Source organism: Balaenoptera acutorostrata, chromosome 10 (assembly GCF_949987535.1).
Source record: "Balaenoptera acutorostrata chromosome 10, mBalAcu1.1, whole genome shotgun sequence".
In the NCBI taxonomy this organism is placed as follows: domain Eukaryota; kingdom Metazoa; phylum Chordata; class Mammalia; order Artiodactyla; family Balaenopteridae; genus Balaenoptera; species Balaenoptera acutorostrata.
In genome coordinates, this window is record NC_080073.1 from 91,459,237 (window position 1) to 91,472,555 (window position 13,319).

The 13,319-nt window shown below is 40.2% G+C and overlaps 1 protein-coding gene and 1 non-coding gene across 5 annotated transcripts in view; one reads left to right on the forward strand and one right to left on the reverse strand.

Moving 5' to 3' along the window:
* Positions 1-13,319, forward strand: part of MBOAT1 (membrane bound O-acyltransferase domain containing 1) — a 108,563-nt gene that overhangs the window by 8,565 nt on the left and 86,679 nt on the right. The window lies entirely within an intron of this gene.
* Positions 3,183-3,289, reverse strand: LOC114235881 (U6 spliceosomal RNA). Its single transcript, XR_003621957.1, has one exon. It is a non-coding gene; the product is annotated as a U6 spliceosomal RNA (small nuclear RNA).

Sequence of the window (13,319 nt, forward strand, 5' to 3'; positions counted from 1 at the left end):
GGGTCTGGAGGGAGGTACTTCCTGGCTGGAAGGATGGTGCCTCTCAAAGGGCGTTGGAAGAGCTCTCTTAGCCCCTTTATCAAAGGAGGCAGCAGCTGAGCCTGATGAGCGGGGGCCAGCCTGCCCTGTTCTTTCAGTCCCACCACCCCGTTCCCTCCAACCGACACCATCCTAGGGCCCAGTTCACACTTGGCGCTACTTAAACACTTTATTGAATAAATACAATACCAAACAAAATGCATTCAAATGCTTTCTAAAGAAGTCAATTTTAAAGGTCTTTCTATTCAGGTTAATGACAAACACAGTAAAGGCGGATACGCTACTTTCACATAATTGGCTGATTTTATACAGCACTTATATCTTTTAGTCTACAAGTATATTCTAAAATGACAGAAGGATGGTGGAAGAAAAATGGTCCAAAGCAGCAATGGGGGAATCTGGAAAAGCAGTGACTTTCTTCTCTCTCCTTGCCAGTTTGTGGTGGTAAAATGGGAAAGCAAACGCCTGGGGGCGGACAGTTCTCCCGCAAGGCTAAGAGCGGAGGGAGAGAGCTGGGAAGACACTGAGGCTTCCGAAGCAGAGCAGAGGGAGGGCTTTGAGGAGGACCTCGGCAGTGGGAGGGAGGTCGGTGGTGGGAAGATAAGTCGTGGAGGAGGAGGAGGAAGTCGGGAGCCCATGACTGCAAGCCTGCGTGCTGGGCAGGAGGCTCAGGGATGAGCGGCAGGGTGGGTGCTTGGCAGGTAGAGGTGTCCCCTGGAGGCCCAGAGTCCTGGTAAGGCCGCGGCCAGCGACTGACCCTGAGCCTTGTGGTCCTTCCTGGAGCTGCACACAAATAGGGTGGGCAGCCTGGGAGCTGGGCAGGGGCACAGGCAGGGCTCGAACCCAGGACTGCCTCTGCAGACTTTGCTCTAGTCACTGCCCTGCATCCCAGCCACTGCTTCCCTGGGCGCTGTACCATCAGCGCAGCGGATGAGTTCTTTCCTGTGCCTCAGATCCACTGCGTCTTTCACACCTTCCAGCTTCTGCTCACACTTTTCCCTCTCCCTGGCATTAGTCCTCATCCTCATTTCCTTTTTCATCCCCTCCTGTCTGCTCTCTGTAACCCTGGCCTTGCTCTCTCCTCTCCCCTTATAGATCATCCCCCCCGCCTCCCCCAGGGCCAAATGGATCCGATTTTACTTTCTTTGTTTCTCCATAGCACTCTCTCCATACTGTATGTGCTTCTTTTTTTGGTGGGAGGGATTATGTTTATTGACTTTGTATATGCATATCTACTTGTCTGCATATTGGTTATGTGTGTGTTTCTGTCTTTTTTTAAAAATTGAAATATATAGTTGATTTACAATGCTAGTTTCAGCTGTAGAATGAAGTGATTCAGTTATATGTGTATTTTTCAGATTCTATTCCATTGTAGCTTATTACAATATATTGAATATACAGTACATATATTCCCTGTGCTATACAGTACATCCTTGTTGCTTACCTATTTTATGTAGAGTAGTTTGTATCTGTTAATCCCATACTTGTAATTCATCCCTCCCCCCTCCCTTTCCCCATTGGTAACCATGAATTTGTTTTCTATGTCTGTGAGTCTGTTTCTGTTTTGTATATAAATGCGTTGGTATTATTTTTTAGGTTCCATATATAAGTGATATCATGTAATATTTGTCTTTGTCTGACTTACTTCACTCAGTAGGATATACGCTAGGTCCATCCATGTTGCTGCAAATGGCAATATTTCATTCTCTTTTCCCACATGGTACCTCTTACTTTATGTCTCAGATATTTGTCGTCTTTCTGCCCTGCCTGATTCTGAGAGGCTTCTCTCTGTAGTTGCTTATGGAGCACCGGATGCCAAATATTGGGCTAGAAGGGGGATACAGAGGTTAATTAGGCTCTCTGCCTTCTAGGAGACAAACCAGTACGCACTTGGTAAATTACTTTATTACGTGTAAACTCTTGTAAAGCAATGTGCTCAATGCTCCAGAAAATGTGCACGCACGGGCCTCAGCACTCCTGGGCCTGTCCTGGGGAAGGTGAGGGGAGCTTCCTGGGAGCTGCTGCTTTAGAAGGAGAAGGGGAAAGTGCAGGGGTGAGGCCTGGTAGGACAGGCAGAATATGCCAGGAAGAGGAAGCTGTTTGAGCAGAGGTACTGAGGCCGAGAAAAGATGACCTTTCTTCTTGGGCAGTGAGCGAGGCTAGATCTTAGTCATCTTGGTATGCTTATTAGTACAAAGGAAGAACTAAATAAACTTGGTTCCATTGAAGTGGAATTTTATTTACATAATTTGCACTGGAATGAATGACTAAGTGATGATAAAATTAGGAGCCAGTTCTTTTTACCAACTGGTTAGGCCTGTTTATTATTTGGACCCTACACTTCAGATTGAATAGGCCTAATTTCTGATTTGAGAGTTAATTAATGGCCCAATTACTGATAGTTAAATGTGAATCTTGGGTTGTTTAAATATAAAATTCTCCATTCCCGTTTTCATTATGTGGAGTTGATAGATGCATTACTTACCATTATAAAGGCAGATATTAATATCATTTTTTTGGACCAGTTGTCTCAAGTGTGCGTGAACAACACGTACAAATTTCCTTTTGCAGTTTGCAGTCAAGTCACTTATATATAAAAAGTGCTGTATACCCAAGTACTCCCAAGTGTTTTTGAAGCATGGCCTCTGAATTACATTTATAAAGAAAAATTTCATGGAAAGATTATATCTAAGGAGATACAATCTGGAACTATCTTTTTGGAGCAGCAACTTGTAAAAAGAATTCAGTTTGTGTAATTTAATAACAGTATTTGGTTGTATGCTTTTCAGAAGCTTTCTATTTTAAGTAAGTCAACCCTTTCAGTAAACAAGACAGAGGGAAAACTTGCTGCAGTCTTGTTAATGACAATTTCTAGTAGTTTTGCCAGGATAGCCAAAGGATAGAGAATAATCAGAGGGAAAAGTAACTTCAAGTAGTTTATACGGGTTAAAAGTGTGCTTTATTAAAAGCCCACTATCCCATAGAGCTTAGAAACGTGATCATCTGCCACAAGATGAACTCATTAACCCATTTTAGTTAGCCAAAAAATATGCACTCGGTTAATCATTTACCAACTTCCTTATAATAGTGGGGCTCTGCCTATAACTTTGTTATCAGTGGTTAATCTTTTTTTTTTTTTTTTTTTAAATATGGAACGCTTCACGAATTTGCATGTCATCCATGCGCAGGGGCCATGCTAATCTTCTCTGTATCGTTCCAATTTTAGTATATGTGCTGCCGAAGCGAGCACGGTTAATCTTTTTTGAAGTATGGTTTTGAAAGTCCACACAGCATAAAAGGAGCTCTAAGTGTTGAGTTAGGACTTCTGGCTGGGGGATGGTGCTGGGGATTTCGCAACCATCATATTATTACAGATATTCCATTCTCCAGCCTGTTTACCAAAACAACAACACAAAGCTTGGGTTTGAAAGCCTCATTTGAAAAAGGAGCAGGGGTACTGGAAAAGTTTCGTTCAGGGAGTTCTAACTTCTTATTTCAAACGAGTCATTAAAAAATAGAGTGGTTGTCTCCCCCTCACCCCCATTTTTGTCTCATTCATCATTCTGTACTTCTCATTTGAAACAGTCAGCAGAGGTATACAACACAAGGTTGCTAAGGCCTAGAGGAAGTTGCTAAATTCAAAAGTCATTTTGTGAAATTTCATGAAGTGGTTTAACTGTGAGTGTCACTGGGTTGAGACTTCTTTCCTCCAAAGACTTTTTTTTATCCCTGGCATTATTTTTTGCTCTATCTTTTTAAAAATTTAATTTCATTTATTTTAAATATTTATCTGTTTTAATTTAAAAATGTTTGTGTTTGATTAATTTTTTTGGTTTTTATTTTGTATAAATACAGTTTAAAAAAATGAGTTTTCTGACTAGGTAGCTTATGTGCTTAGTATCAAACCACAAGGCAGAGAAAGGGGTATAATGAAAGGTCAGTCCCTGTGGTGTACACCCCCCTCACGCCCCCCTCACGCCGCCCCCCCAGTTTGCAGCTGCTCAGATCCGCTCCCCACTGGCGGCCAGTGGCATCCTTTCAGAGGTAGACGAAGCAGCCATGTACACAGAATCTTTCTGTCTTTTCTGACACAAACGAGAGTGTACGGTTCTTCCACTCTTCGCCTTTTTAAAAAAACTTAACAGTGTCTCTTAGGGATTGATTCATATCTGCATCTACAGAGTTCTTGTGACGTTGACTTCCTTTCTGCCTTTTCTGAGAGTTCTGCTTCTCTGCTTCCAGGAACGGCCTTGTCCTTTAGCAAACGCTGAAAGACGCTGGTGGGGGTGGGTGATGGGTTTGGGGAGGGGTCTCCCACATTGGCATGGTCCCCAGGAACATGGAGAACATGGGGACCATGTACAGCGGGGCAGGTGGGGCGGCGGGATGATCGCTGAGCTCAGGGCGAGCAGAAGATGGGCTTTGCCTCCGATTTCCCCGGGAGGGAGAGCGTACACTTTGGACTTAGGCATGAGGACGTTAAAGATTCCCTTTCCCTTGTGCCCCAGGGATGAAAATGGCTCTGCCTCCTACTGGCCCGGTGTCAGCGGAATTTTTGGTCTCTCCGTCTGCTGGAAATGATGCTCTTTAAGCCCAATGCAGCTCTAGAATTCTGTGATTCCAAGATCTTCAACAGGAGCAAGGAAGGCTTGGTTTTAGATTGTAAAGAAACACTTCTTGAGGGCAAAGCCCCCCTCCAAGGCTTTTTCTTTTTCTTTTTCTTTTTACTTTTCAGTGGATGTAGCTAAAAGGATTGTATCTGTATATTTTCCTTTCTTGTTTCTCCCAGTGAAATGTGTGCATTTCCATGCATGTTGGCTGAAGCAAATTGACCTTCAGGGCTCTGGAATCTCTCTTCTTCCACCTCCGCATTAGAGTAAGGTCAGAACGCCTTAGGAATTTGTGTGCTTTACTCTGGAAATAAGACCATGTGAAAAAGAGCTTCTGTTTCTTGTTTACTAGGGATGTTGAGCTGGTTTTCCTCCCTTCTCAGTTCCAAAAGAGAATTGCCCATTCATCCCCAAACAGTAAGTGTTAACCTGCCTGCAGGTTATTGAACAAAAGGGAAGCAAATCAATTTGTATATGAAATTCTACTCAGAGAGCTGTTTTCTACACATCGTGGAGGGAAGAACAAAAAGATTTTTCATTTTCTTAATGTGTAGGGTCTGGGGGTGGAGTTTACAAAAAGAGTATAATAAAGGACTATTTTGTAATCTCAGCCTTATCGAGTTAACATTTACCTCAGTTTTACAGTGAGCCTAAGTTGCAAAACTGAAGTTGACTTATGTGTTTATCTTTCTACTGAGGTATTGAGAGCCATTATAGATATCTTTATCTGATGGCCAGTTTTGTTATCTTAGTTTGAAAGAAGGGCGAAAGGAGGCTATAAACTAAAAGTAATCATTTCATCAAGATACCAAGTGGGGCCCAATTTCACTGTCATAACCAATAGTGAATTATGACTGTGCATCTTAGCTAGTGGAAACGGCAGAGAGAATTAGAAAGACGGTAGTGGGCTGTAAAATGATTTAGAAATTGACCACTTACAAGTTTTTAGGAGAGCTGGAAAACCATCTCTTGTGTGCTTGGCAACCCTCAAATATTTATTAGAGTTATATGTGTCGAAATTTGATTCTCTGTTGCAAAGTTTCTAGATGATATGGAGAAGTTAGAAATGAGCAGGAAAAATGGTTCTAAGAACAACTGGACTGAAGGTTCCTGAACAAAAAAGGAAATGAACTTGAGTAAAAGAGCTGACAAAAGATGGCAAGAGCCACGGACTGTGGAGTAGCCGTCACTGAGGACCATAAAATGCCGGTTAGGTAACCATAGATGGGGTGTGCCACTGATGCACCTCATTTCCTGAGGAAGGCCTTGAACTTGATGGCCTCAGAGAAGTCCTTTGCTGTGTCACTTTGTAATTATCCCTCTTTAGCTCGAGTGAAAATACTAAGGGTCTCACCAATATCTCATGAAGCGACTTGCACCTCATCTAAGGTTTGCCCTTTGCTTCATAATAATAGGTCACATTCTATGGTAATTAAAAAAAAAAAAAACCAAACTTCTTTTGGAAAAATTTAAAATTCACAGAAAAACTGTACTGATAGTACAAACAGTTTTTATATATGCCTCCCCTGGTTTTCCTCAATGTTAGGTACACTTGTCGAAAGTAAAACATCAACACTGATAGATAACCATGAAATAAATTCCAGACTTTTTGAATTTCACCAATTTTTCCACTAATGTCCTCTTTCTAATCTAGGATTCTGTACCTTACAATTCACCCATTTCAAGTGTACAATTCAATGTTTTTTTAGTATATTCACAAGGTTGTATAACCATTGGCATAACCAAGAGAAGTCTCAGGAGACATGACAAGTGAATGCAATGTGGTGTCCTGGATCGGGTCCTGGAGCAGAAAAAGGGCATTGGGTAGTAAGGAAATCTGAATAAAGTATGGGCTTTAGTTAATACTAGTGTATCAATATTGGTTCATTAACTATGACAAATGAAAACTTTATATGTAAGATGCTAATAAAGGAAATAGGTTGTAGGATATATGAGAACTCTCTGTATTATCTTTGCAATTTTTCTGTAAATCTAAAACTGTTCTGAAAAATAAATTTTATTTAAAACATGATGCTTTTTACTTTAAATCAGGGATTATTAGTTGTGCTATGTCTGTGAACATTGGGACCAGCGTGCTTTTAGAGAATTTTCGAGTCAGAAGAATGGAAAGAAAGCACACAATTACACTGGTATGAGTTTGTGCTTTAGATTCACTTTTGCTTTAAAGTCAGATTTATTAAAATCATTGCATGCATCTAAGTCACTTTCAGTAAAGATATAAAGGACTTTTGGTTCATCCTGAATCCTCAGGCTCCTCATCAGGTAATCTTCATGAATGAATAGTTGTTTAGTAAGATAAATATTTCTCTCCCTGTAACATCAAACAGCAGAACCACCCCCGGACAAAACTCTCCAGGCATTTACCATTGCTCAATGAGATATTTCCTCATTGTTTTGACTATAGAAATGCTATTCTGCATCTCAGTTGTCCATTCAACAGGACCATTCTGAGTGTATATTGCTTAAGCCACAAGAATTCATGCAAAAATCTTCTCAAGGGATTATGGAGTGCAGGCTGTAAAAAGTGACTAAATTTTAGACCCAGGCTGTGTAATGAATGTTTGTTTCCTTCTGAGTTCTGTCCTGCGAACTTACCTTGCTCTAACATAGTAGGAACAATGCTGGAATAGACTTTGAAGAGCTGGGTTCTAGACTTAGAGCCAGTCTTTTGTAGATGTGTGACCTTGGACAAGCTATTTAACCTTTCAGAGCCTGATTCCTTATTTGTAAAATAAGCTAATATATATACATTAGGGGTGTTTGTGTATTTCACATGAGGCAGGTGATCCATAGGGAAGATTTTAATAAACTGCTCAGTAATTATGTGGATGTTGTTTGCTATCATTTCCCCATCACCACCTTCATCACATTTTTGAAGCTCATAGGGAAAAATGCTCATGTCATAGCACTGAGCTTAAGTGAGGTGAGTGTAGGTGGCGTTTGGAGGGGAAGTTGGGTTTTCAGTTAGAATCTGGTGAAGAGTAAGAAAAGACTCGACTTTGGGGATTCTATGGGATGAAGGAATTTCATACTTCAAGGCAGAAAAGATGGGGCAGAAGAAGGCAGTGAGTAAAGAAAGGAGTGACAGCTGGAAAGAAAACTTTTTTTTTGATTGTAGTGAAATGGGAAGGTGGGGATCCAAGCTGAAACATTAGTAAATTTAGTGAACCCAGGAAGTGAGAAAGAATCTCGCATAGGAATGACTCTTTTTATTAGGTAAACATTACCTGTGTTGGAATCAGATAAGGTGAGAGGGAAGGTGAGAGCTTTTGAACCTAGTTCCTATGAGGAGGATTACAAAAGGAAGAAGAGGTGTTTAACTTAAAGAAGAAAAACCTTAGGCAGGATACAATAGTAGTTTTCAGATATTTGAAGAATGTAATTATGATGTGTCCTCTGCAGAATTAAACTCAAGGGATGGAAACTTTAGGGAGGTAGGTTTCAATTGTCAGAAAATTTCTTATTAATGAGAGTTGTGTAGATAAAAGAATTGATCATCATTGGAGTTCATGAGTCCCCCATCCCAGGCAGTATTCAAGCAGAGGCTGTGTGGTGAAGACTCCTACTGTCAGGGTCTACTCCCTTCCTTCCTGATGTCCCTCCCTGCTTGCCCTGAGTTCTTTCTTTATCTAGCTGCCAGTCCACAGTGATCCTAGTTTTAGTATTAATTGACAAGTAAGTCAGTGGTTTAAGGAGTGACCTTTCTCAATGGGCATTTAAAGATAGAAAGATCCCTAAATGTTAAGCAGTAGAGGAATAGTTAGATTGAATTATGGTATACTCAAGCTGTGGAATTATACACACGTATTAGAGAAAATAAAGTCAGATTGAAAGATATTCATCATATTGAGTGAAAAGAGCAAGTTGCAGAACAGTATGTATATTATGATCCCATGTCCTGTTTAAAGTAAAAAAAATAAAATGCTCTCTCTTTCATCTATTTATCTATCTGGTTTTGGAATGATAGTCACCAATGTGTAGCTAGTGGTCACAGTGACCTTGACCCTCTTAACAGTCACCCCGATTGCTGTGGAGGATAAAGGAGACTTTTAAATTTTTACATCTGTGTTTGCTTAAGCAAACATAGTATTTGGGTATTTAAAAACATTAAAAGGAAAGATCTTCAAGACCCAAAGGAATGAAATAATTGTGCAAAATATCAGGTGGTCTGGTGGTTGTTTTGGGGCTCTCCCAGTCATAAATCCAATGGGGTTGCAGAGGGGGGTATAAGAGTGTCTTGGCGAACGGAACTACTTTTGACAGAAATGGAGAAACTGGAAACAGAGGTTGACTAAGAGGTGAACTAATGACTTCTGCTTGAGCCATATTAAGATGAGAGCAGGATTTCAAAAAAGAAATGCCCTGAAGGCAGTGTGAGGCATGAGAGATCAGAGCTGGGGAGATGGAGATTTGGAAGTCATTGGCATGGGTTGGGGTGGGGTGGATGAAACCAGGAAAAGGAACAAACTCACTGAGGGCGGAAATGAGATGAGACCACAGCAGAGACTTGCCCTGGTAAACACTCCCCACTGAATGCCCGTGGAGGAGCCCAGAGAGAGGGCAGCATTAAAAAGGTAATTTAGTAGCACAGAAATAGGTGAGGGTGGGAGGGGTGTTGCAGGGCCCTCAAGGGAGGAGGAGGGTTGAATTTTTTGAGAAAAATATTGTTTGGGATGGTGGAGAAGGCAGTTTTAGAAAAGTGGTGAAGAGGGAAAATGATACAGTGTTTAGGGAAGAAATGGACATATGTGTAGACCATTCATAAGAGAAATCTGATGGCTTTGAAGAAGAGAGATGAGACAATGGCAGGAAGGGCCAAGGGGAGGTTTGTTTTCAGTTTTAAAGTTAGAGGGGAGTTATCCATATCTAAAGACAGAAGCGAAGAAATCACAAAACCTGTGGAGAAGAAGTTGACAGAGACTTGATGCAGAGTGGGTTAAATGTGAGAGGGGACAGGATCCAGCACATGGTCAGCTGAGGACACGGAGACAAGGTCCCCTCTGCACCCGGAAGGGTGGGTGTGAGCCTGAATCACTTCAAGATGGAGACAGGAAGAAGCATGGGGTGCTCCTGCTGAATAGCCTTGGCTTTGGTTTTTCGTTTGACTGAAGAATACCTGGATGAACATGTGAAAACAGATTTATCAGCATTTGTTCTTCAGAAAGAGCCGAGTAGATGGGAACCATCAAAAGGGTGGGACGGAACTCAAAGTATCATAAGGACTTAAGGCATCCTAAGGACATAAGGTGTCATGAGGTGGCTCAAGTTGTCCTTGTTTACAGTGGTCACCATCAGAATCACCTGGGCAACACTTTAAACACAGGGATTCCTAGGCCCCACCCCTGATCTTTCTGAGTCAGAATTTCCTAAGAAGTCCCAGTCTAAGACTGAGGGAGTCTAAAGAATCGGCCTACATCAGCGAGCAGGAAGACAGAGTAGTGGAAATCAGTGAAGGAGAACAGAAAAAAAGAATAAAAAGAAATGAGGACAGTTTAAGAGACTTCTGGGACAGCATCAAGCATACTAATGTTCACATTATACAGCTCCCAGAAAGAGAAGAGAAAGAGAAAGGGGCAGAGAACATATTTGAAGATATAATAACTGAAAACTTCCCTAACCTGGGAAAGGGAACATATATTCAGATCCAGGAAGCATACAGAGTCCCAAACAGGATCAACCCAAAGAGGACTACATCAAGACACATTGTAATTAAAATGGCAAAAATTAAAGATAAAGAGAGAATCTTAAAAGCATCAAGGGAAACACAAGTTACAGGCAAGAAGGGAGTGGCATGATCAAGTGGGATTTATCCAAGGGGTACAATATGGTTCACAAATCAATCAGTATGATACACCACATTAACTGAAGAATAAAAATCATATGATTGGGACCTCGCTGGTGGTCCAGTGGTTGGGGCTGCATGCTTCCACTACAGTGGGCACTGGTTTGATCCCTGGTTGGGGAACTGGGATCCTGCATGCCGTGCAGTGCTGCCAAAAAAATAAAAAATAAAAAAAATAAAAATCATATGATCATCCTAATAGATGCAGAGAAAGCTTTTGACAAAATCAACATTCATTTATGATAAAAACTCTCAACAAAGTGGGTATAGAGGGAACATACCTCAAAATAATAAAGGCCATATATGACAAGCCCACAGCTAACATCATACTCAATGGTGAAAAGCTGAAAGCATTTCCTCTAAGATCAAGACAAGGATGCCCATGCTTGCCACTTTTATTCAACTTCTATTAGAAGTCTTAGCCACAGCAATTAGATAAGAAAAAGAAATAAAAGGAATCCAAATTGAAAAGGAAGAAGTAAAACTGACACTACAGATGACATGATACTCTACATAGAAAATCCTACAGATACCACCAAAAACTACTAGAGCTCATTAATGAATTTAGTAAAATTGCAGGATACAATTAATATACAGAAATCTGTTGCATTTCTCTATACTAACAATGAACTATCAGAAAGAAAAATTACAAAATTAATCCCATTTATAATTGCATCAAAAAGAATGAAATACCTAGAAATCAATCTAACTAAGGAGGAAAAAGACCTGTACTTGAAAAACTGTAATACACTGCTGAAAGAAATTGAATATGACACAAACAGATGGAAAGATATACTGTGCTCATGGATTGGAAGAATTAATATTGTTAAAATGACCATACTACCCAACTCAGTCTACAGATTTAATGCCACCTCTGTCAAAAAACCAATGACATTTTTCATAGAACTAGAACAAATAATTCTAAAATTTGTATGGAAAAACAAAAGGTGCTAAGTAGCCAAAACAATCTTGAGAAAGAAGAACAAAGCTGGAGGTATCATGGTCCCTGATTTCAAACTATACTACAAAGCTACAGTAATTAAAACAGTATGATATTGGCACAAAACCAGACACACAGATTAATGGAACAGAATAGAGAGCCCAGAAATGAGCCCACACTTAAATGGGAAATTATGACAAAGGAGGTAAGAATTTACAATGGGGAAAAGACAGCCTCTTCTATAAATGGTGTTGGGAATTTTGGACAGCTTCATGCAGAAGAATCAAACTGGACTACTCTCTCTCATCATGTACACAAAAAAATTCAAAATGGATCAAAGACTTAAATGTAAGATCTGAAACCATAAAACTTCTAGAAGAAAACATAAGCAGTAAGCTCTTTGACATCTGTCTTAGGCAATATTTTTTTGGATATGTCTCCTCAGGTAAGGGAAACAAAAATGAAAATGAACATATGGGACTACATCAAACTAAAAAACTTTTTCACATTGAAGAAAACTATCAACCAAACAAAAAGGTCACCTAATGAATTGGGGATGATATTTACAAGCAGTATATCTGATAAGGGGTTAGTAACCAAAATATACAAAGAACTCAGAAAACTCAACGTCAAAAAACCCAAACAACCTGATTAAAAAATGAGCAGATGTTCACGTCCCTGTTTGGGTCCCAAAAATGGGGGGCAGACAATCTGCATAGACATTTTCCCAAAGAAGACATACAGATGGCCAACAGGTACATGAAAGGATGTTCAACATCACTAATCACCAGGGAAATGCAAATCAAAACCACAGTGAGATACTACCTCACCCCTGTCAGAATGGCTATTTCAAAAAGACAACAAATGACAAGTACTGACAAGGATGTAGAGAAAAGAGAACCCTTCTGCACTGTTGGTGGGAACATAAACTGGTGCAGTCACCATGGAAAACAGTATGGAGATTCCTCAAAAAATTAAAAATAGAACTATCATATAATCCAGCAATTCCTCTCCTGGATGTTTACTCAAAGAAAACAAAAACACTAATTAGAAAAGATATATGCACCCTTATGTTCACTGCAGCATTATTTACAATAGCCAAGATATGGAAGTGACCTAAGTGCCTATCAATAGATGAATGGATAAAGAAGATATGGTATATATACACAATGGAATATTACTCTAACACATATATATGGAATCTTAAAAAAAAATGGTTCTGAAGAACTTAGGGGCAGGACAGGAATAAAGACGCAGATGTAGAGAATGGACTTGAGGACATGGGGAGTGGGAAGGGTAAGCTGGGCTGAAGTGAGAGAGTGGCATGGACATATATACACTACCAAATGTAAAATAGATAGCTAGTGGGAAGGAGCTGCATAGTACAGGGAGATCAGCTTGGTGCTTTGCGACCACCTAGAGGGGTGGGATAGGGAGGATGAGAGGGAGATGCAAGAGGGAGGGGATATGGGGATATATGTGTACGTATAGCTGATTCACTTTGTTATACAGCAGAAACTAACACACCATTGTAAAGCAATTATACTCCAATAAAGATGTTTAAAAAAAAAAGTTACAGTAACCAAAAAAAAAAAAAAATGAGTTACAGGTATAAAATGTGCAGAATGGGGAATATAGTCAATAGCTATGTAATATCATTGTATGGTGATGTAACTAGACTCATTGTGGTGATCATTTTGAAATGTATAGAAACATCAAATTATGGTATAAATGGAGCTAACATAGTGTGGTAGGTCAATTACACTTCAAAAGCAAGCAAACGATCTCATAGAGAAAGAGATCAGATTTGTTGTTATCAGAAGCAGGGGGTGGAAAGAGGCGGAACTGGATGAAGGTGGTCAAAGGG